Genomic DNA, 6000 nt, shown 5'->3' with positions numbered 1-6000 from the left:
CCTACCATTGTTGTAGAAATCACATATAAGAAGGTATCCCTTCGATTTCTGTTAATTTTCGCATATTCCAACATAAGGAAGCAGCATGAGACACCCGTCAAAATCGTCATGAGGAGATTCCTCCCAAATGGCCCTATCACATCTTTGAACTGACGTCATGAGGGCGTGTTTCAGCTCGTGCAGACCGTGGAAGGCAACTGCAAGATCTGTCTGCAGGCTAAGACTTTAAGATATTTTGAGGTCATGTGACATGGTGACACGGTGGTAAGTCCCTCCCCGGCTGACAGAAGTCGGACAGGATTTCTAACCAGTAAGCATTGTGTCCATCCCAGTATGCATTGTGTTCAACCTAACATGCATCACATCAAGTCAGATCTGCACAGATCTGCATGAAGTCGAACAAGCCAATTTAGAGACCACAGACACGCCTCAGACGAGTCCAGGAAGTGAAGTCAATTCCGGAAATAAGTACATAATTTACTTTACTCTTTATGGAGAATACAGCGGGAAAAAACGTGTTTTCTTTTACAGTTCATGGAAAAAATAGTCACATTAGGTAAAAGCTTTTTATTATTATTCGTAATTCACATTTATTTATTAAATAATTGATCACGACTGACTGTCCACCTGATCTGCCAGTCAGCTGGGAGGAGCTTGTGACTCACGCATATGGACTCGGGGCAGATATTGTGCGAAATTTTGGTTTATGGCTATGGTTTAGATGTCCTTCCTATTCATTAACATGAATATGATGACTGACAAAATAAATGACTATGATGTTTAATAAACCATTGTAGGCATACATTTAACAAGTTATCATTATATCACATCAATTAAGTGTTTTCTGTAGGCTAGGCTACTGTGTGACATGCTTTACAATGGGCACAATAGGCTATCAACACGTTTGCAGTATCACTGTTGCAGAAATCACATACAAGAAGGCATCCTCTTGATTGTTTGTACATTTTTGCACATTCCAACATAAGGAAGCAGCATGAGGAAACTTGTCGTTTTTCTGCCTTATTTTCTAACTCATTTTACGAGTCTGCAGTATCACCGAGTACAGCTGTTACAAGAGGGTCTAGCGTCCCTTTGTTATGTTGCACTTCCTGCGACGGTCATTCGTCTCTAAATGACATAACAACCATGGGCACCAGGGAGTAGATAGGACGACAAGCCTGGTCCGCCAACGGTGCCACTGGCCAGGAATGAGTCATGACGTCAAGAAATAGTGCGAGGAATGTGAGCGGTGTGTGGTGGCGAAGGCAAACCAGCCCAAGGTCCGGACGCTTCGGGGGAACTTACTTGCCACCCGGCCCTTGGAAATAATAGCCATTGACTTTACCATCCTTGAGCGTGCGAGCAGTAGCCATGAGAACATGTTGGTGGTCACAGACGTTTTTTCTCAAAATTTACACAGGCTTACCCAACAATGGACCAAAAAGCCAAGTCTGTGGTAAAGGTTCTATACTTATGGGGTGCCCCAACGCATTCATTCAGATCAAGGACGGTGCTTCGAAGGAGAGCTGCTACACCAACTTTGCACACTGTATGGCGTTCGGAAAAGTAGAACTACCCCCTACCACCCGGAAGGGAATGGCCAATATGAGCAGTTCAACCGCACCCTTCACGATCTCCTCAGAACACTGCTGGTAGAGCGAAAATGAAAATGCCCACAACTCCTCCCAAAGCTCCTTTTTGGATACAACACCACGGAACACCAATCTACAGGCTTCTCACCGTACGAGATGATGTTTGGTCAAAAACCCCGCTTTCCTGTGGACCAGCTGCTGGGTGCAGCCGACAGCGATCCCCATGAGGTGATGGAATGCCTCAACCAAGTTGGGAAGATGGGTGATTGGTACAAGATGGCCCCTGTAAAGTTGTGCACCGGACTGAGATTAAACCAGCTCCCCGAGGTGTGAGGGTCAGACAAGATGATGTTCGTCCTGTGTCCCAGTCCATTGGGGAGTTACCCCACATCCCAACCCTTGCGGCCCATGCAGCCCCACGTTCAGAGTTGTGTGGAACTGGGGCGCTTAGCCCAGATGACACCGAGGACGAGGACATTTGGAGATTATCCATCTCCCAGAGCTCCCCCCACACAGCTGGAGCACCCTGTAGTCCACCTGCCTCAGTCCATACAGCTCCGCACCCAGCCTCACGTGGCTTAGATCCAGCCCTGCCTGGACTGGAGGAAGAGGACTCCGAGAGAGCAACTGCTCCACCCACTACCGTAGAGGATGGGCAATATGCCCCGAGACCATCATTACCTGAAGTTGAGTGTCAGCAGAGTGGTTCACCATCTTCCAGCGGTGCAGGCCCACTCACTTCACCCATAATACTGCCAACTTTACCTCTTACTCAGATTAGGTCTCAATCCCCAAAACGCTTAGACTATGACAAATCCCCTTCTCTCTTAGCACCCGGGGTCAACGCTCCATCATACCTGCCCATGCCCCTTCAAAGGGGTTCTAGTCGTAGTACTGCTGGTCAGCATTCAAACCCCTACAGCTTACCACGATCAGCCATTCCCAATCAGCCTGTTGTTAGACCAGTAGGTTCCTTATTCTCCAACTCAGCTGACATTTCAGTAACTGTTCACCGGGACGGTGAACTTTAGTGGCTGGGGTGAGTGTAACTGGGTGAACTTTAGTGGCTGGGGTGAGTGTAACTGGGTGAACTTTAGTGGCCGGGGTGAGTGTAACTGGGTGAACTTTAGTGGCCGGGGTGAGTGTAACTGGGTGAACTTTAGTGGCTGGGGTGAGTGTAACTGGGTGAACTTTAGTGGCCGGGGTGAGTGTAACTGGGTGAACTTTTCACAGCTGCCAGGCGGATTGTGTGCATCTGGGGGTGGGACTGATAATGAGCAACAAACGTCTTACTGTTTAAAAGACGGTCTTACGGCGTCATTTGTTTGTAACGTGTTGCCGGCGTCGGAAGGCTGGAACTGCTAGCGGTACATCGGTCGTTGAGCGGTATGTACTGTAAAGGCTTTTGTTATGCTGCATGTGGTTATCGACTACGAAGGTACCATATTACCCTCGGCTAGTGTTCTTAAGTCATGCGTGCTTGTTGTTTTTTTAGTGAATCACTTCAGACAAACCCTGGGTGGCAGCCAGTAGCGTTAACGTTCACCATCAGCTGTGCAAGGTAATGGTGTCTCCCTTGTTTGTAATAACTCATGCTGCAGCGAGATCCGACATAGTAAAGATCATTACTGTTTGTTAACGTTAGTTTGTTTCACTAGAGTATACTGAGAGCCTGTTCCCCTCCTACCTCGGCTCACCTTTTGTGATGACCGGTTATTAAACACTTTTTAAGGCCTCCGAATCGTGGGCAAGGGGTTCTGACCACTGTTTTCCCCGTGTTGTTTTGTTTGAGTTCTAGTATCATAGCCAGTCATGTTTTTCCTTTAGTTTGGGTTGTTGATATCGTTTGTCTGTATGTGTGCCATAATAGCTAATCATACTCAGCATACTCAGTGGAAACTGCTGGAGCTCGTCACATCACTTTGAGCGCAGAGTAAGTTGTCCCCTGTTTTAATGTTACAACAAATTCACAACTTCTTTGACAGAAAAAATTACAAGTTGATCGCTGTTAGAGAATGTTGCCCACATAGCCTAATTAGCATCTGTTTTCAATGCTCAGCTTGTGCTCTCTCCCTCACACACACACACACTCACACCATATTTAGGCTGCATGCACACATGCAGACAATTAATAATGAGGACAATTAATAATGATTTATACGTATACTGTAGAGTGTCCTGTAAAAGTAGCCTATACTGTTTGTGAAGCTGTCCTACTGTAAAACTAAACACAGCCTTCTGATAAACTATTCAGAGATGGACATCAGAAAATTCTTCCTGAACAGAGGCAGAGGGAGAGGAACAGTGAGGAGGACGAGAGAGGTATGATAATTGCCCACATTAACGGTAACATTAACATTTATGCTGGTAATAGCCAGTGCTGTGATTTGATCAACGGTTTAATGGCAAACTTAAATAAGTTAGCTGCATTTGCAAATGTAGCCTATAATAATCTAAGCCTATATTATAGGCTACTCTGATTCTGTGTAGATTATTATAGGCTACATTTGCAAATTATCACCAAAAGTCCATATGAAGGCTTTAGTAGGCTATTTAAGCTACAGAGAACTGCAGTATTGCCAGAATGACTATAGGACCCTTGCCTGGGAGGGAAGTATATCTCAATTTTGACTAAAAAATAAGCTTCCCTTGTGTTAGTAGGAAAGCCTATTAAATTCATGCAGTGAGTATACTGTAGGCCTACTTATGCCTATGTGTTTGGATGTTGCTGGATACTGGCTGCTACAACAATTGAGGGAGAGAGTGCTGGAGGAGGAGGAGGAGAAGGAGTAGGAGAAGAAGGTCGAAGAGAAGAAGAGAGGGGAGAAAGAGCACAGGCTGGGCAGTCCAGTACCAGGCAGGGGGAGGAGGAGTGGGACAGGCAAGAAACGGATGAGGACATGATGGGATATTCAGAGTATGGAGGAGGATGTCTGACTCTTTCTAATCTTAAATGGTTGCAGTAAGAGGATGTTGTTTGTAAATCTTTGAGGTGTGCATGTGCAAATAGATCATGAATCTATACTTGTATCTTTACCAGTGGTTTAATATAGCCTACAGTATGACAGTGACAATAATGATTTTGAAGCTTGTACCCGTAGGCTAGCCATTTATTTCCTGTGAGTGATGCAGCAAAGAACCTCTATACACTGGCCTGAGGCTGAGCTAGGAGTGGAAAGATTTGCATCTGGGCTCTGTTGAACCTGGAGAGCAGATGAAGCTTCTTCCAGCACCGAATGCTAGGAAATCATACAGAGAAAGAAACGCAAGAAGAGTGGACAGACTTGATGGGTCTGCTGTGTTTGCTGCCCGGTTGTACTCATGTTTGGTGTCGGATTGAACTCGGCCAGCAGATGGAGTAGGCGTTTCCTCCTCTTCCAGCCAGTGCTGGACAGAGTCCCCTGAGATCAGAATTCAGTCATTATATTACTCTGCATTGGTTACCACAACCTTGGTTTTGGACCTTATCTCAATGACTATGTATACATGGACATTCTGGTATTATTGGGTATCCCAGTTATTTTCAGGTTTTTCTGATTGTGTGTTTGCACATGTATCATATTCCAACTTCAGAACCCAGGATAAGCCCTTTTTCCAGGCTTTTAGAAATCCAGTTAACTGGAGTATTCCAAAACAAGATTGCTAGATAATAGAGCAGTGCTCTCTATAATCTCTGGCGAGATGGCGCTGGCTCTGGAACATGCTAATCAGTAAAAATCATATAACAAACCCTCTTTTAAAGTCAACCTCCATTATGTTCCACTAGCTGTTAAAAATGGCTACAAATTACTTGGTATCACCACTTGTTCTCATTGTATGGTTCCTGCAACAGCCTTACAAACATGTAAAGTGCACTGTGTGGATTCAAATCAGTAAATTATATGGAGAAGGAACACCATTTTAACTTTTTCAAAAGTTCTAGTAACTGCTAGAAGTTATTTTTCAAAAGACAATGGGCTTCATTCAGCAATATCTTTGTAAGAATGTCTGGCCGATTTTTACATGGATCTTGATTGCTAGATGTCACGTAGTACTGTCTATACGGGGATAAAAACTCATGGGGTTTTAAATGCATGTTGATGACATGTCTGAAATATCCCACCGGTGGAATACAGACCTGGATAAGTTCATTCAAACATTGTTGCAGTCGTCCTGTAAACCTGTGCTCTTAGACAATACAACCATTATTAGTGGAGGACAGGCCTTGATATAAAGTCTGTGGATTCAAATAAGTTTGATTTCCCTAGATGTAAACAAATCGAGTAGGGTCCTCTATGAGTGGTGTCTTTTTAGACTTCAGCAGGATTCATATTCCACATATGGCAGTATGCACAGATGGGTATATGGGAAAACCTGCCTGTTCATTTATTATCAGCTGTGTTGCACTTTAAAGAAAGGAATGTGTCAC

Source organism: Alosa sapidissima, chromosome 5 (genome assembly GCF_018492685.1).
Source record: "Alosa sapidissima isolate fAloSap1 chromosome 5, fAloSap1.pri, whole genome shotgun sequence".
Classification (NCBI taxonomy): domain Eukaryota; kingdom Metazoa; phylum Chordata; class Actinopteri; order Clupeiformes; family Clupeidae; genus Alosa; species Alosa sapidissima.
The sequence above is the reverse complement of the archived record's forward strand: the minus strand, read 5'-3'. Positions refer to the sequence as shown.